General features: G+C 39.0%; 1 protein-coding gene and 1 pseudogene across 6 annotated transcripts in view; one reads left to right on the top strand and one right to left on the bottom strand.

Moving 5' to 3' along the window:
• Positions 1-26215, top strand: part of ERC2 (ELKS/RAB6-interacting/CAST family member 2) — a 1118394-nt gene that overhangs the window by 762993 nt on the left and 329186 nt on the right. The window lies entirely within an intron of this gene.
• LOC129404649 (small nucleolar RNA SNORA70) lies at positions 5548-5676 on the bottom strand (annotated as a pseudogene).

Raw genomic sequence — 26215 nt, 5'->3', positions numbered from 1 at the left:
AGCCTTCCTTCCTTCCTCTGGGAGGATGTTGACATTTTCAAGGACCATCACAAGTGGTTCAGCTTGAATGATGGGGATTTAAGGCCCTGGAACAGGTGAGCTCTCTAAGGTCACTTCATATCATTCCAATGGAAGACTGCCCATGACCACTTTCCTCATGAGGCCAGTTCAGTTTACAGTTGGCATAAAATACCTCATTAAAATGAGCCCAGTTTTGGTCTGCTAACTCAACATAGAAAGGCCAAGTTCCTTCATGTATTTGAAATTAAATTTGAATTAAATGGAACTATCCAGTTCCTGATACCATCAATTTTGCAAGACGATACTGGAAACACCATGTCTAGTTGTGAATGAAGGGAGGGAGGAATGGTTTTGCCATGGCAAATATGAACATCATGATGATCAAAATTTTTTCTGCAAGTCTATTTAGTAAAAAGAGCCAGTAATGGAGATGAAAAAGCAATGAGACTGATTCACTGAGAAGGGAATTCAGACCCTGCATTCATTATCATGCAAAGACAGAAAGAGATTTAACTAAAGAGAGATCAACAGGTTTCCACCCTAATGAAGTCACTGGAAAGTTGTAAGACACAAATTTCAGAATCAAGCTTTATGTATTCATTGATCTTGGTTCTTTGTGTAATAAGAAAATATCATAGAAAATCATTTCAGTTAATGATCACCATGTTAAGTTCACATCTCTTGGATGACTGCACTATGCCAACTGCAAATCTGAGAGCATTTTAGTCAAGGACAATATGAAATCTTGCGTGGACTTTATAGGGACCCAGTAGAATAAATGCCCAGCTGTTTAATGAAGCCAGTAAAGCAGAGTGGACTTTTACAGTGGAAATGTCCTTAACACCCTCTCAGAAAAGAAAATATGTTTGAAGTTTTAAGTGAAGTCTTAAGAAACATCAAAGGAAATAGCATTTTCAAACCACCTCCATGTGCACGCCAGCGGCAGAGTGTGAAACATCCGAACACACATATTCTCTCCCTCTCCTGCCACTTACCAGCTGTGTGATTTGGATAAGGTGCTGGATGTCTCCACGCCTATAGTGTCTACTTCAAAGAATCACAGTGATATATTCTCCATTATTCAAAAGTCTCCTTTAAAAGCTTTCCTCAGTGTGAGGGCACCTGGGAATTCTCAGTATGAATTAACTGTTACTAAGTTTATAGATTGAAATCTGTTCATAGTTTTGTCCCGAGCACTGAATGATGGTCCCTGGGAAGAAGGGTGCATGCACACTGATCAAATAATTTCTGTATTTATCGTCAGTCTCATCATGAAATGATAGGTTTCTTGTACTTCTGAAGCTCTCACAAATTTTGTTCAGTCTTTAGGAAATATTACTAATAATCTGTTTCAGTCAGAGACATGGTCCCTACAATTTGGCTAAATATAGCAACACTATTAAAATGTGTTTTGATGAAATTGATGTCATGCACGTTGTCAGTCATAAAGGAACTGGGCAGACTCACCAGCCACCAGCCTCCTCACATCCACAGATTCTCACAAGTCTGTTTCCATTTATTATGTGAACTTTTCAGGCACTCAGCATTAAGCCTGTTATAGGTCCCAGAGGCTAAGAAGGTTGGTTCCATTTTGATTTTTATAGTTCAGTGTGGGGAATAACTCCTGGTATACCTAAGTATTACCTACTCTTTCTTATAAAGCAAGAATAGACATCTGGAGGTATAACAAGGTCACCTCTCCAGCATTCCTCAAAATCTTCCCACTGATAGATTGACCCGGTTTCCCCACCACTACCCACTCTTATATAGAGGCTTATTTTCAAAAGACAAATAATTTCCTAGTGATTCCTTTCCCCTAATTTACTTTCTTTAAGTCTTATCTCCTTAGCTCATTCACCCCTTCCTACGTTTCTTCTTTGCAGACACGCTTTTTATTTTCTTCGTTTTTTGCTTCATTTTCTTTCTTTCTGTTTTTGTATTGAATCATCGTGATATACACAGTTGCAAAGCTGTTTATGTTTGGGATTCAGTCAACACCCATTCCTCCAACAGTAAGTTTACCTCCACCAATGTCCCCAATTTTGTTTCCCCCCTCTCCCCCACAACCTGCCTCAGTGTCAGATTCTTCTTCTTCTTCTTCTTCTTCTTCTTCTTCTTCTTCTTCTTCTTCTTCTTCTTCTTCTTCTTCTTCTTCTTCTTCTTCTTCTTCTTCTTCTTCTTCTTCTTCTTCTTCTTCTTCTTCTTCTTCTTCTTCTTCTTCTTCTTCTTCTTCTTCTTCTTCTTCTTCTTCTTCTTCTTCTTCTTCTTCTTCTTCTTCTTCTTCTTCTTCTTCTTCTTCTTCTTCCTCTTCCTCTTCCTCTTCCTCTTCCTCTTCCTCTTCCTCTTCCTCTTCTTCTTCTTCTTCTTCTTCTTCTTCTTCTTCTTCTTCTTCTTCTTCTTCTTCCTCTTCCTCCCCCTCTTCTTCCTCTTCCTCTTCCTCTTCCGCCTCCCTAACTCCTCCTCTTTTTCTTCTCCTCCTCCTCTTCCTCCTTCTCTCTCTCTCCTCCTTCTCTTTCTTTTCTTTTCTCTTCCTCCTCCTTTTCCTCTTTCTTTTTCTCATTCTCCTCTTCCTCCTTCTCCTCCTTCTCCTCTCTCCTTTTAGGCATTGTGGTTTGCAATAGTGTTACTCATAAGTTATCATGTATATCATTTTAACTCCTTTCAGCACTCAGTTCTGGTCCACAGTAATCATTTCCAATTATCAATGTCATAGTGGTACCTTCCCTTGTCCTAACTGCACTTTTTCGTAATTTGCAGTGAGCTTCCTACCACGGACCAGTCTTCCTGGCCCTTATTTCTACTGTCTTTAGGTATTGTTTTCATACTGTCCTATTTTTAATATTTGAAAAATGAGTGCCATCTTTCTATCTCTGACTGCTCTATCTGACTCATTTCCCTCAGCATGATACTCCATATCCATCTGTGTATAAGAAAATTTCATAATTTAGTTTTTACTAACAGCTGCATAGTATTCTGTTGTGTAGATGTACCATAGTTTTACAAAAAGGCTGGACCAGTTGGTATTCCATCAGCAATGAATGAGAGTCCCTTTCTCCCTACATCTATACTAGCACTGGTTTTTCTCATTTTTCTTGATGTGTACCAGTCTATGTGGTGTGAAGTGATATATCATTGTTGTTTTGATTTGCATTTCCCTGAGGATTAGTGATGCAGAGCATTTTTTCTTGTTCCTTTTGGCCATCTGTATTTCTTCTTTGAGCAAGCTTCTGTTCATCTCTTTCCTACATTTTTTGATGGAGTTGTATCATTTTTTTTGTAAAACTCTACCAGTTTCCTACATATCTTCAATATTAACTCCTTCAGATGGACGATGAGCAAATAATTTTTCTCATTCTGTGGGCTGTCTTTGTCTCCTGGTCATCATTTCCTTTGAGGTGCAGAAGACTTTCTTAGTTTAATGTAGTCCCATTTGTTTATGTTTGCTTCCACTTGCTGGGTCAGTGGTGTTGCATCTTTGGAGATGCCTTTAGCTTCAATGTCATGGAGAATTAATTCTGCCTATGTTTTCCTCCATGTACCTTACAAGTTCAAGTCTGATATTGAGGTCCTTATTTAATTTTGATCTGACTTTTTTACATGGTGTTATAAAGAAGTCTGAGTGAGTTGTTTTTTATTTTTTTTTTACATAACTGACCAAATTTTCCGGCATCACTTGTTGAAGCATCCTTGCTTCACGTCATATAGTTTGCTCTTTTAGTGAAGATTAACTGATCATACACCCGAGAGTCTATCTCAGGATATTCAAGTCTATTCCACTGATGTGAGTATCTGTCTTTATTCCAGTTCCATGCTGTTTTAATTTCTACCACTTTGTAAGGACTAGAGCAATAGCGCAATGGGTAGGGTGTTTGCCTTGCATGCGGCTCACCTGATTCCTCCATCCCTCTCAGAGAGACTGGCAAGCTACCAACAGTATCCTGCCGCATGGCAGAGCCTGGCAAGCTACCTATGGCGTATTCGATATGCCAAAAACAGTAAAAACAAGTCTCACAATGGAGATGTTTTTGGTTGCCCATTCGAGCAACTTGATGAACATTGGGAGACGGTGCTACAGTGCTACCACTTTGTAATACAGTTTGAAGTTGGGAAAAGTGATGTGCCCCATTTTCTTTTTCCCAAAGATTGCTTAATTACTGGTGGTAGGGTTATTGTTTACGAATTTCAGAAGTGTTTGACCTATTTCTTTGAAAGATGACACAGGCATCCTTATTGGGACTGCATTGCATCCGTTCAATTCTCTGAGGTGTATTGCCATTTTAATATTAATCCTCCCAATCCATGAGCAGGGGATGTGTTTCCATAACCTTATGTACTCTTTTATTTCTTAAAGTAGCATTTTGGTTTTGTTTCATTTTCTTTTTCACTTTAAACAAGCACTTCTCGTGAAATTTGAAGGTTATAAAATATTTATCTGATATCTGTGTTAAGAAGCTTATTTCCTACTCCCTAATGCTGGTTCTTAGTAGAGTGGTTGGTCCACAGCTTCCTGGAACTGTTAAATGTATCATAAACATGTGGACCAATAAATGAATAAGTGAGCACATGAAAAAATGAATTAAAAATCATTTGGAAATTTCTTCCTTTTTTTTCTGTTTTATTTTTTGTGTCACATTTGGTGTTCAGGGTTTCCTCCTGGCTCTGCTCTGGGATCAGTCCTGGCAGTGCTTAGAGGACAATATGAGGTGCCAGGGATTGAATCTGTGTTGGTCACATGCAAGGCAAGTGGCCTGTTTTACTGACTTTAGAATGAAACTTTCCTCATCTTCAGCATCAAATTGGCTCTTCGCTAGAGCCCAGTTGCCTGGTTTTGAGATATAATTCCAATACTTACTAATTTTATGGTCCTGGCCATGTTATTTTAGCTTTTTGTGCCTCAACTTATCTTTGTTTTAAAACTGTAGAATAACTCCTTCAAGTTTTCAGCTGAGAATGTTGATTACATGCACACACAATTGTGCTTATAAGCATTCTTAAACTAACATCTGATAGGAGTAAGCATTCAGTAAATGCTATTTTTTTAATTTTATCTATTTATTTATTTATTTTTGGATTAAGGACCAGGTTTTGTGTGGTGGGTGGAACAGGGCGCTTGAGTGCTGGGGTCGGGAACACGAACTGGAGGGCACAGCTCCAAGACTTGCAGGAGTGCAGTGCCTGCCACTTTTCCAGAGGCCCACAGTTGGGAATGTATTTGATGCCACAGCCATCTGGGATGATCCGCTTCTCTGCTACCATGTCTTCAAACTCATCCACATTAAACTTGGTAAAACCACACTTCTTGGAGATGTGGATCTTCTGACGACCAGGAAATTTGTACTTGGCCCGTTGGAGAGCCTCAATCACATGCTCCTTGTTCTGAAGTTTGGTGCAGATGGACATGATGACCTGGCCAACGAGGACCCTGGCCATGGTGCCTAGGGGATTTCCAAAGCCCCTCCCCCCATACCTGTTTGGAGCCTGAGATTGGGGCCAGTGTGAGAGCATACAGGAACGAGCAGGGCAAAGGACAGTCTCCAGGGTCCCTTATCAAAGCCCGTACAAGTCACAGGCTGTATGCACTACCCAGGAGCCGCTCGCTGTCGGCAGCCAATGTACACCGGGCCCCACAGGAACATTTTAAATATGTGATCTCATATGGGATGATTTCTATTAAAATGTGCTTTTTGTAGTGGGGGACGGGACGGGGACTTCAGGGGATATGGGCTACAGTCACACCTGGTGTTTACTCATGACTTACTTTTGGCTCTGTGCAGGCTCAGGGATCACTCCTGGTGGACTTGGAGGACCATAAAAGGTGCTAGGTATAGAACCTGGTTTGGCTCCATGCAAAATAAGAATCCTACTCATTGTGTATCTCTTTGATCCCCTCTCCCCTATTAAAATGTTTTAAGTGTAATCACATATTTGAAAAGCTAATGGAAATGCATTTTTCTCACTGAGTTGCTTTTATTTGTCTACAAAAGATAAATTTTGTGGTTCTGGGCCACTCCTTTTTTCACACCATTTTTTGGAAAAAAAAAATTCACCAGCCAACAGGTTTTACTGAGAATACACACATCCTTGTTCCTTATTGCTGTTTTGCAATTTCACAGTCAAAGGATATGAAGAACTAGAGAAGTTCTTTCCTCTAGGGCTCCATCTGTTAACCCAAAATGCACACCTGACATTTATTCCTGAGTGCCCAGAATTCCATCTCAAGGAACTGGAGACTCGGCTGTCTGCTAGGGAGCATTCTCTTCAATGGTTTTCGGAACTGTTACCACCTTGTGGGCACAATTATCCACTTGCCCCCTCAGAGTGAGGTGGAAATTGCTAATTATACCTGCAAGATGCTAATTGGGAACTCCATAGCATGCAGCATACATGCACCTGCAAGTAATTAACTACAAACACCCAAATTGTGCCCACAAGAAAGGAAAGGAAGCCCAAGCTGGAACTGCAACCTTTCTGCAAAGTCCCATGTTTCGCAGGTTCGCAGTTGGACCCTTTAAATATCCAAAGAAGCAGGAGAGGAGATTTATGTGTGCAGGATCAGAGTCTGGTGCAGTGTTCCAAAGTGGCACGTGTCTTTGCAGTCCTAATATCATCATTATCCAATAGATGCTATCCCACATGTGGGAAAACAAAAATGGGCTCCAGAGTCTTTCTCTTCTCTCTGTGTGTGGTAGAGAATTTCCACTTACCACATGTCCCTCTATTATATCTATAATGTATCCGCCAAAATAAATATTGTAGTCCCCTTATTTTTAGTTGGTATTGCCCAGGTCCTTCTCAGATTAAACAGTCAGAGATCAGGAAAGTTGAGATGAACCATAGGTTTAAAACCATTGTACTATGTGGAGGTATTTATGTCGAGGTTTTTCTTATATAGACTTGATTAAAAGCTGAGGATATTTGCTCAGTGTAGAGGAGAAAAACCATCATTATCTGATTTTACATGGAATTCAGTGGCTGCTAATCAAACCCGGGTCTGCATCTGGTTAAGACATACTTGGCAATGGCTTGTCACAAGTAGAGGTTTTGCCATGTCAAGAGGATCTTTCACTCAAAGCGGCGACCCATATTGGACTGAACAAACACATGAGTTTTTAATCGAGAACAATAGTTTAACAAACCACTTCCCAGGACCATCGAAAGAAAAGTATGTGCCCGTGGCATTTCTGGCACCAGAAGATGTTTATTTCAATGCATTTACTTCAAACCTTAGCTCCAAATGCCCAGCATAGAAGGGCCATTAAAAGCTAATACAGAAAGCTGAATTTCCGTGGGGTGACCCACGTTAGCTGGCACCAATGCCAGCTTAAAGTGTACTCTGATCTCTACAAAAAAAGTAATCCCTCTGCATGTGTTCTAATGGACATAGAGCTCTCTTGGATTTGCAGAGACAAGCTATGGCTGTTAACTCTGAAGTGTTTTCCATTAGAAAATACAACCCTATCATTCCCTTTCTTGTCTGATATTTTGCCAGTGAATTTCCATAATGAGTTTTTAAGTAATTTGCATAGTGAGTTTTAATTTTTTGTTCTATTTTGTTTGTGTGTGTGTGTGTGTTGGGGCCACAATCGGTGGTGCTTAGTGCTTATTTCTATCTGGTTCAATGTTCAGGAATTATTCATGGTGGTGTTTGGAGACCATAGGGGATACTGGGCATTGAACCTGAGTCCATTACATGCAAGAAAAAGCATTCTGCCTGCTGTATTTTGCTCCAGCCCCAGATAAGAAGCATTTTTAATTTTTTTAATATCTGATGTGGTTCTAAGTGCTTCAGCTGTTTTGTCACACTTATTAGCATCCCTCTTAGGTTAGTGGTCTTGATATTCTCTCTTTTAGAAGAGGAGAATGGCCTGAATGATTAGATCATCTGCTAAGTAGCCCAGTTGGCAAGTACACAGTTCAAACTTGGATTCATTTGAGCTGAAGATAAGCTTCTGTGTTGCTGAACCCTGAAAGACCATAATACTGTTGACCATATTTGATAGAAATGATACTGTAACCCTTGACAATTAGTTAATATCTGATCCAGAAACTTATGGCGACAGCATTCTTCTAGCCATAGAAGGTGATAGCACTATTTTTTCTTTTAATTTTGATTTTTAGGGTTAAATTGTCTAAGTCCCTTCTCCATTTTGATTAGATGAAAAGCACTACCACACACTTTTCTCTGGAGTAGGGACCAGGTTTATTTGACTGTGAGGCCCCAACTTTGAGTGTGGGGCTCTGTGCACAGAGTAGTATTTCATGAATGTCACCATAATGAAATGCGACATTTGGGCTATGGTCTTCTCTAGGGCAGCTCTGGAAGGCCTTGGCAATTTCACCAAAAGAAAGAGGAATTCCTCTCGACAGTCCCATCATGCAGAGCTTAGATCTTACATCTAATCCCCGCAGAAGTGTGGTGCCCCATGAGAGAGGTGGTGACAAGCAGTCAGGTGGCTCTTGTGAAAATGTTGATGGGGAGAGACCAAATCTGAGTTTTATCCAGTTAGAAAACTGGAGGGTAGTTCTTATAACTTTGCTGGAACTGCTGTGTCCTCATCAGCTGGAAGTTTGCCAGTAATCACAAGGAGCTGGAAAATAATAAGATAGTGGCAATGATGAGACAAATATTCATTAAGATCATATTATACTCCAGGCATAGAGCTAAAGCTTTTTATAGGCATGATTTTATTTGATCTTCATGCCATCCCCCACATATAGTTAATATGCTATTGTCGAACTGACAGAATAAGAACAGAGACTCAGAAAACTTAATGGCTTTACTCCACAAGCCAGTTGACTAGTCATTTAAGGAACCAAATAAGTAAACTCCAAGTTCTTTCATTTATTTTTGTTTTGGGGGCTCACCTGATGGTGCTCAGGGCTTACTTTTGAGCTGAAGATAAGCTTCTGTGTTGCTAAACTCTGAAAGGGATCACTCCTGGCAGTATTTCAGGGACCATATATAGTGCCAGGGACCAAATTCATATTGGTCGTATACGAGGCAATTGCTTTGCCCTCTGCGCTATCTCTCCAACCCTCAAAAGTTATTTTGACTTCAGAGCCCAAGGTTGTAAGCACTGTACAATATGGTTTGAGAATGATTTACCTTTCTTAAAAATGAAAGTGGACTCAGGTTGTTGTAAATCTCACTTACAAACTTAGCTGTTTTTCTTTAGGAAGGGGATAGATAGAGTTCAGTCGACTCTACCAAGAACTTTCATTCTTTAGGTGCCTCCGGGGGTCCTGTCACGTGTGTTGCAGTTGGCGGGAGGTTGCTCATTTTGATGCTGCAAACACTGAACTCTTTGGTTCCTGCATTGGTCTAGGTGTGAAACAAAGAGATGGGAAAAGTTCAAAATACACCAAACAGAAGCTTAACTTTTAGCGCTTTGTGACCTTTTAGGTGAGTGACTTAATAAAAGTCTCACTACCCTCACCTGTAAAATGGGATAATAATAGGTAAATTGGTGTTAGTTTATGTGAATGATGTTCAACATAGGGCTTAGAAACTAAACCCTGTGTTGAACAACAACAATAACGACATGCACACATATGTATATTAGACATATAGACATAGGTGGAGAACGTTCGTGTCCTACAAAGTTTATGTTTGAGAAGTGAGACTGGAAGCATTTGATTTCATATGGTATGTGAGGCTTTCACTCTGATATAAATATTCTGAGGAATTCTGATACCTTTGGATGCAGGTATCTTTTCCAGGACTTTCTCTGAGTGGTCACACACAATATAAATCAGAAGATGTTTGCAAGATCCTTTCACAGTCTATATGAAGAATGTTTACCAGGATAGCTTGTCTTCCCCATGAAAAACTACAAGCATCTTCCTCGGCCTTCCCTGCACATTCAGCATACAATTTTCATATGGATATAGTGTCTAGAATTATCTAGTTTTTTCTTGCTTTAAAAATAATACTGCTTATTTTTCAACCATAGTCACTCATCCAAGTCAAGGTATATTCTGAATTGTCTTGGAACAGTGAAATTATGTGGAGGGTAACTGCATAACTGCATGACAGAGATACAACTGTCCTTCTAAGAAATGGGATCCACCTTCGGCCTCGCTAATCCTCAAAAGTCTCCCGGAATTAATTTTTCTAATGTTCTCTGTGTAAACAAGGACAGTTCTGTCGGTTCTGTAGCAGACTGAGCCCTTGTTTCCACAGGGGTGACCTGCTCAATAATGTGCTTTATATGTCCCCTGCACACACCCTTTCTCCCTTATTAGTCTCTGTGATCATCTCCCAGTTAGAAACTTCAAATTAAACTCTTGTAAAGTCTATTTCTGTGGAAATCCCCTATATTAGTTTTTGTTGTTGCTATCATAACAAAATAAATAGTGTTGTGGCTGAAAGCATCCCACGTTTGCTACCTGAGAGTTTGTTGGACGACTGCAGAGTGGAGCAGAGTTCTCTGCCCAGGTGTCACCAGGATAAAATTAAGGTACCCGTTGAGACTAGAGTTCTTATCCAAACTTCTGGCTTTACCTCCAGGCTCATTAGTTTTTGGCAGAATTAACTTCCTTCTCCTGCTTTCCATATGCCTTCACCATCTTCAAACAAGCAGTAACAGATTAAGTCTTTATGCTTTGAAATCTCTTTAACGTCTCCCTCTGTCACAACTCTCTGACTTCCTTTTCCAATTTTACTTTCTGCTTTGAAGGGCCCAACAATAACATCAGGCCTTTCATTATAATCCAGGATGATCTTTCCTATTTTATCAGCGATCTTAGTTATAGATGCAAAGTTCTTTTGCTGGGTAATATAACACATTTGTGGCATAACACGAGCAAACAAAGATGATAAGAACCAAATTCCAAATACCACATTCCTCTTAGAAAACAGGTGTCCAAGTGTAAGTATCTAGATGAACATCTCCACTGTATTCTAACCCTGACTAGATCTGAGGCCACTAGTTAGCTATCATTAACTATGACATGAAAAACAACAAAAACTTCAACAAATAATCATTTAAAAGACACTTCCAGTGATTGCTTTGCTAATAAGACCATTCCAGTATATGAAGTATATGAAGTATCTTCCTGACAGAAGCTCATCGTTTAGAGAGTAGAGATTCACAAACTGATTTGACCTACTTTTCCCTTTTCGAGGAAAAAAAAGTCACTCAGTACTTCCTGGAAATCTACTTTCTTTAAGTAAAAAAACAAAAAGTACCCCTTTCCCCACTTAACCCCACTCCATCCCAATTATACTGGCAGTTACTACCATCTACCCACCCAGTGTTCTGGCATACCCCCAGAGGGTGGTATAGCCCACTACAAAAAAAAAAAAGAATTGAAGATAAAACCATACTAAAAAGCGTATTGGAACAGAGTAAACCTCCCAATCAGATGGAATGGACAGCTGCTATTGAAAAGATTAGGAATGCTTAGCAATTAAGCGAGGCTTCTCCTTGGTGTTAGAACATAGACTAACTTGAACAATATGAAGAAGAATTTAACCAGACATGAGGGCAAAGAGCAGAACAAATGATTATTTGGGGGATGTCTCATCATTGCTCGGCATCTGATGAGCACTGGCATGTACTGTGCATTGTATTTAATGGGGAGAGAGGGCTAGGGAAATACTTTCATGATTAATGTATAGAAAAGGAAAGTAGAGCCGTATACTTACCTAGCTTTCATGTAGGTTTGGAAATAAGTAGCCCACATTTAGCACATTACTTATTTCTTACAACTTGCCATCTGCTATGCAGCTACTTCTATATAAATATTGGTCATGTCAGCCAGTTTTTTCATTTAATTTAGTTATTTCATGCCTCGTCCATGGATTTCAAAGATTTTCTTTACACATACGTTATCACTGTAAGCTTTAATGGAAAGGAATGAGTAGAGACCCTGGCTCATACTTCAGAATGAAAAATAAAGTTCAGAATAATATAGGAAAAATAAATCCCTCAAAGTTGGCAGCAAGAAATTCTTGCTCATATCTTTGGAAATTTGCAAGTTTAAAATGTCATGATTTTCTTAGTTCTAAGCTGGGTGTACTATTCTAGTACTTTTGTGTCTTAACAGGGATGTTAATGTAGAGGAAGTAAACTTGGAGACTTGATTATGTAACTAGTACCAGTGGTTGTCTTTCTAGTTTTTGTCTTCCTGAATCTCTGGGTAAGCGAATGAGATTCCCAGAAAGGGCATTTGATTGATATAGTGGATATAAACATTTAGATTTATATTTTATTGTTTGTGTTTTATTTGTTTTCATACCAATTTGCTCACGCTGATGTATTTGTAAAGATGTCTACAAATGCTTTCATCTTCCTCTCCAAGTTTCATCTCTTATCCCATCCCTGGAACCTTTTCTTCTTGGCCTTGTAGATCTTGTTCCCGCCTCTTGCATCTTTTGAAGTGGGTTTTGTAGCATTCACAGTAGCCAAGAGGGTTACATGAGAAGAAGTGGAAAAGCATGTATTGCTCAAGGCTAGGAGAGCGGTTGACTAAACGAGCAAATGTGGCTTTGATGGAGGGACTTGAATTTAATAGGAGACATAATTTTGAAAGAATGATAGAAATTTGGTGTTTATAATGAGGCCAGCTCTTTGAAGGTGTTATAGCAAGTTTTTTTATTTTTTCTTTTGTAACTATTTACACATGCTGAACATTTCTGTTTTATAAGTTTTAGTTTCTCGTTTGTTAACAAAAACACTCCTTGCATAGTAAAAGGCTAATGTTGAAAGCTGGTCACCTAACCACACAGTTCCAACTCTCCCCAGTGTCTTCCTGCTCAATGGAGGGCAGATATCAATGAACCTTACTTACTGAGTTGTTGGCATTCTATTTGGGTCATCATTATGAGGGACCTGTGCTTGGGAAGTCAAAGTGTAAGTAATGAAAAGAGGACAGAATGAGGAGCTGAGTCAAATTGAGCTTTGTTCATGATTCTGTCACTATCTAAGCCAGGGCTGCCAATGGAATTTTCTGTGAATATGATTTCTCTAACTTCTTCTTCACAACTGTAAGCATCGACTATAAGCATTTAACTGAGTGCTTGAAGTGAGGCTAGGACAACTTAGGATCTGTATATCTAATTTCAATTTAGAAGTGAGTCTAGGGCAACTCAAAATCTGAATATCTAATTTCAATTTAAGCAGCCACATGTAACTAATAAAAACTATATCTAGAAGTCCGTGGTTCTGGGATCCAACTGCCTTAGTGTAAATCATGACACTAAGAATCTTGGCAAGATATTTGTTGTTTATGCCTCTTTTTCCTAATCTGTAAAATAAGGATAAACAAAGTACTTACTTATTGGATTTCTGTGAGGATTTAAATAAGAACATACAAAACTTAATATAATGCCCGCATTAATTAATTTTAATGAGTTTCAAGTGACATAATTGGTTTAACCCAATACTAGATTTATAACATACTATTATCATTGATCCAAGCAGCATATGTGTGCATGCATGCACATGCCACAGACATACACACTCTCCCGCACACACACATACATACACACATGCACACACATGCACAGGCTTTCAAACACAGATTTATATAAGGAATTAGGTAACCCATTCATTACCAGTTGGAAAACTGTGAGATTATGTCTTCTTATGACCTGAATCTCATTTTCTTGAGGTTGATCATATCTTCATGTGTTTATGCCATGCACATTTCTTTATTTTTAAATGCACATTTATATTTCCAGGAGATTCCTGTTTATGATTCTTACCCATTTTGTGTTATTATGTTTATTTCATATTTACTGTTTCATAAAAAATTTGACATATTACTGATGGTGAATACTTTGATTAAAGGTGCTGTGAGTTATACTCATTTAATAATTTTACAAATGTTTCCTCTCTATTGGCACCTGTACTAGCTCATAAATATTGGTAATGGTAATTCTCTTCCTCCTCCTATTTCTTGTTTTTTTTTTCCTTCTAGTTCTCATTCTTATTAGTCTTAGACCTATATATTTTTGCCTCCCTGAATCTGTTTCCTTATTTACATAAGGTGTTTAACAAAGGTAAACAAAGTAAAATGGTAGGATTCTATGATTTAAAATTTATTATCCTATAGTAAAAATCTGGGAAGGAGGATGAGAAAAAAAGATATGAAAGATGAACATACTAGTTCATGATAGTAAAAACATTTTTGCACTGATATCAAATAATATGATTTTTGTTTTCCAGTATGTACTATGTCAATCACTATGCCACTTTTTCTGAAGACTTCAGTTAAATAGTATGCTCTGTAGTTGATGTGACAGTTGAGTTGGCCTGTAGGGATCACTGTTAATAGTGCTCTGGAAGAATTAAGGAGTATCATTAGTTAAAGAGAAAGAGAAGACTTTGACCATTTGATAGTCATGGTTGGTAGGGAGAAGGGAAGTAATGCAAAGAGAAGAAATGGAAGGAATGCTCTGTATTGAATATTAGGGCCAGGAACACCTTACATCAGCAGAACCCAGGGGGATTTCTGTGGACTAGGGCAAACAATAGGGAGAATAAAGTTCAGGAGAGATGTGAATTTGGGAAGAAGATAATGAGAGCTGTGTGGTAAGAGGGGAAGGTAAGGAAGTTGGCTACAACAGAAGTGTGCAGGGGCCTACCTCTTTGTCTTAACCAGTGTCCCGCATTGTCCCAGCGAATAGCTCTGTCCTCTTGAATCTGCCTGCACATAGGCAGCACAGCATACGGTCACTCCTTGTCTTTGTTTCCTTGGTTGGTTTCATGGTTTCAACGATTGCTCTAGCAATTCTTAGCCAATTGAATAGAGCAAGGGTTCAATGGAAAGGCCTGAAGATGAAGGATGAGATCTTGAAGCTGTTAATTGGTTCAGGATTTGTGGGTTCAGTTATCAGGGCCACAGCAACAGTGTTGGGACCTCCAGAACCACGGCTTGAGGTGCTTGGGAGTTTCCAGGGCTGCACTTAGTGAACGTAACTTATTCCCTCTTATCTATACTGTGACAGTATGAGATATGAATTTTACTTCAAATTTATGGATGAAGAAAACAAAATTCAAAGATATTAAGGAACTTATGAATACGTGGAACTTAGAAACATTTGATAATAATAACTTTAACACAAAGTTATGGGAAAGGATAGGCAATTGAAAAAATATGACCGCTACATGAAACAAACCAATGTTCATCCCCATATATCATCTGGATTAAAATACAAAATTGCAAAACATTAAAACTAATAAAGGATACTTTATCTTTTGTGAATTGAATGTAAAGAGAATCTTTCTAATCAAAATATAAAAGGCATAAGCCATGTCAAGGAACAACAATATTTCCCCATAGTTATATATTTTTACCCCAAGAAGTACCATAGTAGAGTTTACAAATGGAGGATAGAATGAAAGATCATTACAGTACCCCAAAGTGACAACCACTACTTTCTGGAACACAGGGAACAGGTATAAATCACTGAACAATGCAGGTTATGAACAGACAATTCTCAGAAGATAATATACAAGTCACCACATTACTTAAGTGGCTTCAAATTATCTTTTGAAAAAATGCAAATTTAAATGATACTGAGATGGTACTTTTATTCATTATATGAGTGGCACTAGAAAGCTGAGGGTTGGCAAATCTGTGTGATGTTTTCTAGATGCTGGTAAGAATTTAGATAGGGTTAGCCCCTCAGGAGAACAGTCTATAATATCAAGTTATATGCACTTATTTTAGTGATCTGTGAGTGATACTGTCAACAGACAATATCTGGAGATATTATTGCTTGTCAAAACTGGGAATGAGAGTGATGCTGTACATATCCAGTCGATAGAGAGATATTGATGAGCATCTTGAAAAGCCATCCTGAGAAATCATGACAAGATATTATATGTCCTTTTCAGCCTGAGAATTCCCACTTCAGTAGAAACTCAGGAAGAGTTCTCACATAAAACAGCCAAAGATTGTCTATTTTTGGGTTGTTGATAATGGGGAATTAGAATTAGAAGCAATATTATAGTCCATCTGCTTGTAAAAGATACTGACCACACATACTATTGCCTGCTTGGAATAGCAACTTTAGTTAGACACATATGTGTAGACACATATCTGTAGACACATATGTGTAGACACATATCTGTAGACACATATGTGTAGCAATGTTGCTAGATTTTGTTTATATATACACATATACCCTTATATATATCTCATTGAGTAGAAAATATAAGAGTTAGACTGAGATCTATTGGGTAATTTTTTAAAATTTATAGACACATATCCATGGAATGCCACGGCTCCATCAAATGGCCCTAATATCTTAAGACAGGTTGCCTCTGGAGCAGAACTAGGAGTCTAAATTATTCTTCAAAGCAAAAGAATGGTTTTGGGATCTGGGCAGGCTGTTTTATTAAACTCTCTGCTGCCAGAAGAAACAGAATGAAAGCTGCAAGTTTGTTCCTAGTGCAATACTATTTAGCCCTAAACAAGCCAAAAATATTACTGTTTCCAGCAAAATAGAGTTCTAGGATGTTTAGCATTTAAGTCAGAAGGAACAAGCCAAATATTTAAATATTTCACCATGTGTGCAATACAGGGATAAAACTGATAAACAAAATACAAAATTGAACATAGGGCTTTAAAAACAGAACTAAGGCTGTCAAGGGAAAGGGGAAGGACAGTGGGTTTTTCTTTTTGAAAAAAGGTGACAGTGGACTGGACAGATAGGACAGCAGGTGCAGTATTTGCCTTGCATGCAGTGGGACCCAATCCAAATTACCAGAACCACATAAAGGTTCCCTGAGCCCTGTCAGAGTTTAACCCTGAGCAGAGAGCCAGCATTAAGCCCTGAGCACAAGTGGATATACCCCTCTCTCAAAATGGTTGTGACTTTTATTCATCACTGTCTCACTTGACAAAGAATAAATAAATGAAATTTTACAGTGCAGTTTCACAGAGGATGATCTCACCCATCTGTGGTATAGAGTAGCTGGGTGAAGAAATGTAATGTAGTACAGGGGAGATGCCGAGATAACTCTTGGCCCCAGATTTTAGGGAGGTAAAAGTCAGAGAAGAAAAGAAATCAAGGGGTAAAGAAGAAAATGAGAAAGGGTAGTAACTGGCAAATGGTCTGGGCTTCAGTTATATTGGGATATGGGACAGTGGTATAGCTATATTCCCAAACACAGACAACGACACTGAAAATAGGAGGTCCAAGTTGCAACCAGAGAACTTTATAATGTTCCTGTGAAGGCTGAAGTTGGAGGTTGGGGACTGGGGTGGGTGTGATGTGGCAGTGGTTGAGAGGAGGTTTGAGTATAGGAGTTCTGGTGAAGGGAAGTTGACACTGGTGGTGGGTTGGTGTTGAAATATTATATGTCTAAAACTCCACTATCAACAACTTTATAAAGTATATTTCCTTAAATAAAAATTGGACTGGAGCGATAGCACAGCGGGTAGAGTGTTTGCCTTGCATGCCACCGACCTGGGTTCGATTCCTCTGTCCCTCTCGGAGAGCCTGGCAAGCTACCAAGAGTATCCCACCTGCATGGCAGAGCCTGGCAAGCTACCTGTGGCGTATTCGATATGCCAAAAACAGTAACAAGTCTCACAAGAGAGACGTTACTGGTGCCCACTCGAGCAAATCGTTGAACAACGGGACGACAGTGCTACAGTGCTAATAAAAATTATTTTAAAAATTCAAAAATAAAACATGCAGTTTTATGCTTAGATAAGTGACTGAACTTTCAAAATAGGACTAAAGGCCTTCTATAAATGGCTTAATGAATTAAATATTGACTATTATAGGAAATCTTAAACTGGTGGAACCATTGCTACCATCAGAAATGGTTGTATTCTTTGTAGAGATATAGAAGCTACAGAGGTCCTGAAGACTAATATAATGAGAGAGAACTGTATGAATTATGGTTTAAGGGAAACAACCTAAACAACCCTTATTGTGACCCTCAGAGTCCTGGCTCTTCCCACTTCCAAAACCTTGTCTTACCGTAATCCTTGCTCAGAGGCTGCAATCACTCCTGCCCTTCTACAGGTCCTTTTACAAGATTTGCATATATTATTTCTCTGCTGGAAATCCACTTTGTTTTTTCTTTTTCGGTCACACCCAGTGATACACAGGAGTTACTCCTGGCTCTGCACTCAGGAATTACTCCTGGCAGTGCTCAGGGGACTATATGGAATGCTGGGAATCGAACCCCGGTTGGCAAATGCCCCACCCTCTGTGCTATTACTCCAGCCCCTGGAAATGCACTCCTTATCTCTTTTCAGTAGATGCTCCACAGAGTTCTCTCCGCCTGCTCTTTCTTGCAACATTCTTCCAACTTGTAATTAGACACTTGATTTTCTGCTTCATCTGATTTTACCAGTGACTGTCTCTCAATTATTTCCCTTCAGAATCTGGCGCACTGCAGACACCAAAATAAGTCTTTGGTTAGTGGATTTCTTTATATTATTGATCATTGATTATTTTGAATATCATATTGATGGTTTGTTTGAAGTTAATTTTTCAACCTCAAAATATTCTCTCCTAACAAGCATCCTTTAGGGATTTCTTCTATTACGCTTTAACTGAATGTTTTCGCATGTATTTAGTGAGACCCACTGCATATAGAGACATTTTGCTCAGTGCCTAAAAATCTCTTTTTTCCTTTTTGGGTTACACTGGGTGATGCACAGGGGTTACTCCTGGCTCTGCACTCAGGAATTACCCCTGGCGGTGCTCAGGGGACCATATGGGATGCTGGGAATCGAACCCGGGTGGGCCAAGTGCCAGGCAAACGCCCTACCGGCTGTGCTATTGCACCAGCCCCAAGTGCCTAAATTGTTCAGTGATGGGGTTATTAAGTAAAAATTTAAGATGGAACATATTGTGTGTAACCACTTTAGGAGGTATGTGTTGGTATGTTGTGATATGTAGGAGAGCAATAGTGCTTGCTAAACAGAGATACTTGGAAGTATATTTAGTCCATACACATACATGTTCATATGTACTCAAATCAGAGTAACATAAATATTTTGAAGGAAAAATATAAATATGTTAGTTTTAATTAAAATGTGCTATACTCCTTTGGACCCTGCTGTGGAGCGAGCATGATGGAAGAGCCCAAGGAAGCGCCCTTGGACTCCAAACAGCCCACTGAACTAATTCCGGCATGGGACCAGAGACCCCACGGTGCGCTGAAACAGTGGGAACCGGGCATCCCCCAATTCTTTAAACCTCTCTCTCTCTCCACTCCTCCCTCCTGAGCACAGCGCAGGATTCGCGGTTTTCCTGAGCGCAAAATGGAGACGCCGAGCCTCTCTCTAGGCTTCTCCATCTTATGAGCACCATAAAAGGGTAAAAGTTTGTAGTGATGTTATTTCTGGTTGTACTTTCCCTGGACTTTATACAGAAACCCAAAACCGCGCGGCCGCTGCCACGGCCGCGCGACCTAATGTCATCTTAGCATCAGCAATATGTAATATGTCCCTTTTTAATGGGTCGGACTTTTGTGGGAGATCCTAACAAGAATAGTAAGTCTGTTGCTGAAATATTGAAGGCAATCAAAGTGGTAGCCATCTCTCTAGACTGAACTAAGCTATATCCCCACGGCGGCTGAGAAGAAATTTTCTTCTTTCTTGGGAAGAAACGCGGCGTGTCGTCAACTACAGTGTGATGTCTAATATAAGCAAACAGACCTGGTGGCGTGGGAATGGGATATAAGGGGAAAAATTATGTACATGGAACAGTGGGACGCTGGTGGAATCTCGAGCTGGAGCCGATACCAGCGCAAGCCCTTCGGTTCCAGAAACTGCTTGCAGACACTCTACTAGTCTATCAACTAAGCCAGAGCCCCACGCCTGCCAATGACGGGAAATAACCATCCTTTTCGGTTTTTTTTTTTCCCTTGTTAGGCAGCGTGGCGATTACTAAACAGGCGTGAACTCGGTGGCGCGGGGCAAGGGGGAAAAAGAAAAGTTATGTAACAAACAGCGGGACTTAATATCTCTATATTCTTAGCAGTGGAGAACTATCAAATGCCTCCTTGGCAATAGGACTGCTTTCCTTTTTTGGGGGAAACACCAACAACGGTAGTGAGTTGTGTGTTGAAACATGGAATGTAATCGAGATAAGGCATAAACGAAGTGAAACTTATCATGTACAAGGGTGGGGACTGGGGAGGTGGGAGGGGGTGGCAGGTATACTGGGGGGGTTGGTGATGGAAGATGGGCACTGGTGAAGGGAAGGGTGTTTGAGAATTGTATAACCGACATAATCCTGAGAACTATGTAACCCTCCACATGGTGATTCAATAAAATTAAAAAAAAAATGTGCTATACTCCAGTCAGGATCAATAGTTCAGTGGTTAGGACACTTGCCTTGCATTCATCCCACCCAGGCTCAAGTCCTGGCAACATAAATGGTCCTTCAAGCACAGCTAGGAGTGATCCTTGAGTACAGAGCCAGAAATATGCCCTGAGCACCATTGTGTGATCCCAAAACCAAACACAAATAAACTTTTAAAAAAATAATAAAATTAAATAAAATATACTCTACTCATATTATGCAATAAATGACATATATTTTGTACATCCATTTTAGAATGTGAATGTTGTTATGTTGTGTTTAAAGAGGAGAACAAGAGTGCTGGCAACAGAAACACAGATACTTGGAGGTATATTAACAGTATCTGAATATTGTTTACTTTTGGTTGATGAAATCATAATATTTTGTTTTTATTTCTCCTCCTCTATGTTTTAGAAGAAAAGCTTCTAAGTTTTCTTCTGAGATATAAATTGTGAAACTAAAAAGGAGAAAAATATTTGCACATGTCAAATACAAAAATACATGAACAGAAGACTATTAAGATAGATATTTAAAGTGTTATATTAGTTGCCTGATGATTTGCGGACATGGAAGTGAGTAAGATATTTTGGGGGAAGGATTTATCTTCTTAAAACCTTGTCATCATAGCTTATTCAGTGTGAAATACACCTTTACTCTCTGTGGAAACCTTCCCAGCCCCTTTGGTACTCGGCTAAAGAACTGGCAGAACTGTTCTCCTCCACCTGAATGCCCTTGATTATAACATATTTGGTGTATCTGAAAATGTGTTGAAAAGGGTTGTACATGCCTTTCCCCTGCAGTTTGGGGGATCAAAAATGTGGCCAGAAGTTGTTCCAACTACTTCCTTACCACAAAACCTCTGTGATTTGAGGCATGGATGCCAGTCGTCTTATAGGAAAGCACAGCAGGGACTTTCATGCTTCAGTTGTGTTGATAGACAAATAGTCCTGGTGTGAAATCCCAGATATTGGCTTGCGATCCACACAATTCAGAGCCAACTGTATCTTTTTGAATACCAGGCTGGTGAATATAACTTTCCTGTGGGTTTGCACTTCTTATGTAAAAATAAATGACTGTAAAATAAATGACTTAAGTGAAAAATCAATGGCATAACGCTCATATTCTAAACGTTTTCATGTCTTAGCTCTCCATTTTCACAGAACTAAGTGCTGACTTATTGAAGTTGGAGGCCATTGTCTTTCTGACTCTTTGAGTGACTGTCACTCCAACGAAGATAGGGATAACCTCTCCGGAGACTTACAACCTCCTATTTATAATGCTTTTGAAAGAAGAAAAAAACTTAACCAAAATATAGGGAAAGTAAGAAGACAAAAAATGAGTTCAGGTAATAAATCCCACTTTCCATATCAATTCAGAGATAAAAATCAACTTCTTCTTTTTGTTTTATTTCCAAAACCCACAAACTCCATAGGGGAAAATAGGTTTTAATAAGAGACAAGTTTTAATATTTTACAAGAATGTGTGAATATCTTGCATAGACTGAGATATACGGAAAGATAGCTATCAGATTTCTGCTTATATTAATAATTCCAATTTTTAAGAGTTTGTAATTTGCTTATGTACAATTGAATCTAAAATTGACATTCACACTAACCTCTGAAAACTTCCATTTATAGAAAATAAATAGAAAAATGGGCAGTAAATTAATAGTTCTTTCCAACTTCAGAATTAATAACATTTTATAGTCACCCCTAATAATACAAATATGTTATCTCTAACTAGTATCATTTAGGTTAATCTCTGTGAATATCAGTTTTATTATCTGTAAAACAGGAGAAGCAGACTAAGCTACATGCTTAATTTTTTAAATTTTTTTGCTTTTTGGGTCACACCCTGCGATGCCCAGGGGTTATTCCTGCCCCTGAACTCAGGAATTACTCCTGGCGGTGCTCTCGGGACCATATGGGATGCTGGAAATCGAACTCGGGTCAGCCATGTGCAAGGCAAACGCCCTCCCCGCTGTGCTATCGCTCCAGCCCCACATGCTTAATTTTTACCTCCCTTCTCAGACCTCTTGGTTGGTTTTACTCTGTTTCCTTGTGATCTAAGAGCTATTTAGAATTGGGAGTGGTTAATTTCTGATAATCAATTACTTAAAATGTAGCTGCATATATAAATGGAAAAAGGACAGTTTCATTTTACCAACAGAAATAACTGTAAAGTAATCCAGAAATTATGAATATAATCAATGCATGTAGTCTTGAGGACCATGAGAAATCCAGTCTTCATCTATTATATTCAATAACTGAGGACATCTTCTAGCCAGTATGGACTGCCACTGGAAGAACCCAGAATTTCTTCCTTATTTCATTGCCTCCTTCATCTATTCTTCACTGTGGAGGAAAGTGCCAACTGTTTACTTAGAGGGTAGTTCCCAGGAGAACACCAACAGGCAGCCTAAATCAGATCCTGTTAAACTTTTAAAAACCCTCCAGTTGTTTAATGGCAGTGATGTCTTCAGGTTGCTTCCCTCAGTCATTTGGGGAGTCACCCACAGAGCTGAAAAGATTTACTGTCTTGTTCTTTTCAGGAATATGTTACCCACTCTTGCCCTAGCATGCCTCAGTTTGGATCTGGATCATATCCCTGGTTAGCAGTCAGGAGAAACCAAAATAGGTAATTGTTTAAAATGACACCCTTTAACCTAAAAGTCTGCACCCAGCAATTGACACCTCACTTCTTGCATTCAATTATCAAGGACTTAGTCTCCTGACCATTTCTGACTGTGAGGAAGACAGTGTACTGTCTTGGCAGGGAGTCATGCAAGTGCTTAGGGAAGAGGAACCACTATTTGGAAATTACACTCCTCACCATATTAAAATTATTGCTACTGAAAAGTAAAATCTGTTGTATAAATCGTGGCTCTGTTTGAAACAATGAAAATATTCTCATGAGGATATTCTTATGTTGTATCAGTTGCCAAAGTAAAGATTTCACATTTGTTTTTCTTTTTTCATTCAGACACTTCCTTTTTATATTAACCTTATCTCTCCTGTATCAAATCAAATGATACTTTTTTTAAAGGAGCCTTCATTCATTTCTGTTGCCTAAGGCAAATGTCTCTTCTTGGAACTTCTTTAAGCTCTAGTAGTGTTTTTCGTAAACGCTATTATTTATTATTGCTATCAGCTTATTGGACTGATTTCTATGTTTAGTTCCTGGCACCTGGGAATTCTATTTATTACCAACTACAGTATCCTGGGATCCATCATATTGCCTGACACATAGGAAACCCATTAGACATATTTGATGTGTGCTAGAATGACTTTATTAAGGTAGGCTCTATTAGATTTTCCCATTTAATAGGTGAACACATTGACATTCTGTTAAAAAAAATCATTTGCCTTTTGGATACTAAGTAGCTATTTGTCATTATGTTACTTGAGAGCATAGCTGGGACTTAAATGTCTGTTTGCCTGCAGAGCTCTGGTTCATTAAGGCAGGCTTTCTTTAATTAGCCACTATTAGCATGCTGGACTAGATAATCCCTTGGTGTGGAGGCTGTTTTGTACAATGTTAGATGCTTAGTAACATCCCTGGCTACTTCCCACTAGATGTCAGTAGCAACCTCCTAGTTGTCTCAAATGTATCTAGACATTATCAAATGTACCCATGTGGGGCAAAATTATACTTTTAAGGCAAGATAAGATCATCTGTCCTGATTCTGCAGCCTCTCTGTTTTGCTTAGGATCCAGAAACTTACTATTGTCTTATTTTAGCATGAAGGTGATGTTGAGCTTCCTTCTTCCCTTATAGTGACCTTCTTCTTAGCCCAGGTCACATGCCTTTCCTGCCTGAATTCTTCCTTGGAGCAGATAGCCTGTCTTCCTTTTCATAGTTAATGTGTGCTGGTTTTTATCATTTTCATGATGGTGTTTCTCACAATAAACTATGAATAACTTAAGAGCAGCTATGCATCTTCTTCACTGACCCCTTGCACATGACGCAGGATATTCAGTTGGTATTTTTTGAGTTGAACTCCACTTATCTGAAGCAAAGAGAGGCTGAAGAATACAGGACACATTAAGGCAGAATTGTGGTAGGATATACTAGTGATATCTATCAGGACCGTTTGTTTTAGAGTTTTCTAACTCTGAATATGTCATGTTTAGGCCATTTCTTTTTTTCTATTATCTTAATAAACAATTTCAGGATGCCCTGGGTCAAAGGATGCTTTTATTTCCTGTAAAATGAACTTCCTAGTGATACTCCACTATACTGTACTGCAGATGAGACACATGACTACTCTTGAACCCAGAGCTTGGGTGTTCAAGTGGTAATGAGTACGGATGACTAAGGACTCAGCCCTAAACTGTGTAAACTCATGGAATTTATTGAATCTGGTTGAACCTCTAATCAATCACCCAACATATATTTATTGTTCATTCAACTTAACTGTCATCCACTATTACAGAGAGGACAGTAGATGAAAGATAATAAAATCTAAGCCGAGGCAAAAGGGGTAGGGAAGAAATGAATACTGAGTGGGTTAAAAATAGTAGTTAACATGATATTAGAAATTAATCAAAGGGAATTAAGATACATAAAAGATACTTTTGTGAAGACTAATTGAACTTACATGTGTCTCATGTCTATAATTTCACAAACATGCAGATGCTTAATTAAGGTGTAGGGCCCTTTACACAGATGCTTAATTTAAGATGTAGGGCCCTTCTCTTTTTTCCTCAATTTTTTATTCTGTAAAAGAAGAGTAAGTATATTGCTTCTATGTGAAGGTAGGAAACTAAACAAGCAACCGTGATATCAACTCATTTTGAGTAGTAGTCTGTGGCTTTAAGCATTTATTGAGTTCTGCCATTCATTTTAATTTTAGTGAACTACAAGTGCTACTCAGAAACCTATGCATTCAGGCACTTGGTTCAAGCAGGTAGTGCATTGTCTGACCTCCGTAAAACTGAATCAAACAGTGGTAAGAATGACGGTGGCCACTTTAGTTATTCAACTATTGCTATTGATGTTTACAGTCTAATTGTGCTACAGAAGATGACTGAAATCAGCTCATCACCAGGGCTAGAGTGGCAGAGAGGCTACACATACTAGCTTAGAGACTGGCCATATCTCTTTACAGGAGTTATGTCTCTGTCACTTCAGAGGATCGTAGGATGGGGTGATGAAATGAACAGAAACTTTCCCAAAGAAGAAATCTGAATGGCTGAGAGGCACATGAGAAAATGTTCAACATCACTAATTATCAGGGAGATGCAGATCAAAACAACAATGAGATATCATCTCACACCACAGAGACTGGCCCACATCCCAAAAAACAAAAGCAACCGGTGTTGGCGTGGATGTGGGGAGAAAGGGACTCTCCTTCACTGCTGGTGGGAATGCCGACTGGTTCAGCCCTTTTGGAAAACAATATGGACGATTCTCAAAAAGTTAGAAATTGAGCTCCCATTTGACCCAGCAATACCACTCCTGGGAATATATCCCGGAGAGGCAAAAATGTATAGTAGAGATGACATCTGCATTTCCATGTTCATTGCCGCTCTGTTTATAATAGCCACAATATGGAAAAAACCAGAGTGCCCGAAAACAGATGATTGGCTAAATAAACTCTGGTATATTTACACAATGGAATACTATGCAGCTGTTAGAAAGGATGAAGTCATGAAATTTTCATATAAGTGGATCAACATGGAAAGTATCATGCTGAGTGAAATGAGTCAGAAAGAAAGAGACAGACATAGAAAGATCGCACTCATATGTGGAATATAAAGTAGCTGGAGGTACAAGCTTACAATGTTGCGATTCCTGGCAGACATTTCTCTGGACTTAGTTACTAAAATACAGAAATCCAAAACTATGCTGCTGCTAGTGTGGCCTCCTGACCTCATATCTCTTCATTCTCAGCAATGGAAAACA

The sequence above is a fragment of the Sorex araneus genome, chromosome 4, assembly GCF_027595985.1.
Source record: "Sorex araneus isolate mSorAra2 chromosome 4, mSorAra2.pri, whole genome shotgun sequence".
Classification (NCBI taxonomy): Eukaryota; Metazoa; Chordata; class Mammalia; order Eulipotyphla; family Soricidae; genus Sorex; species Sorex araneus.
Note: the sequence above shows the minus strand (reverse complement) of the source record. Positions and strands in the feature narration are given on the sequence as shown.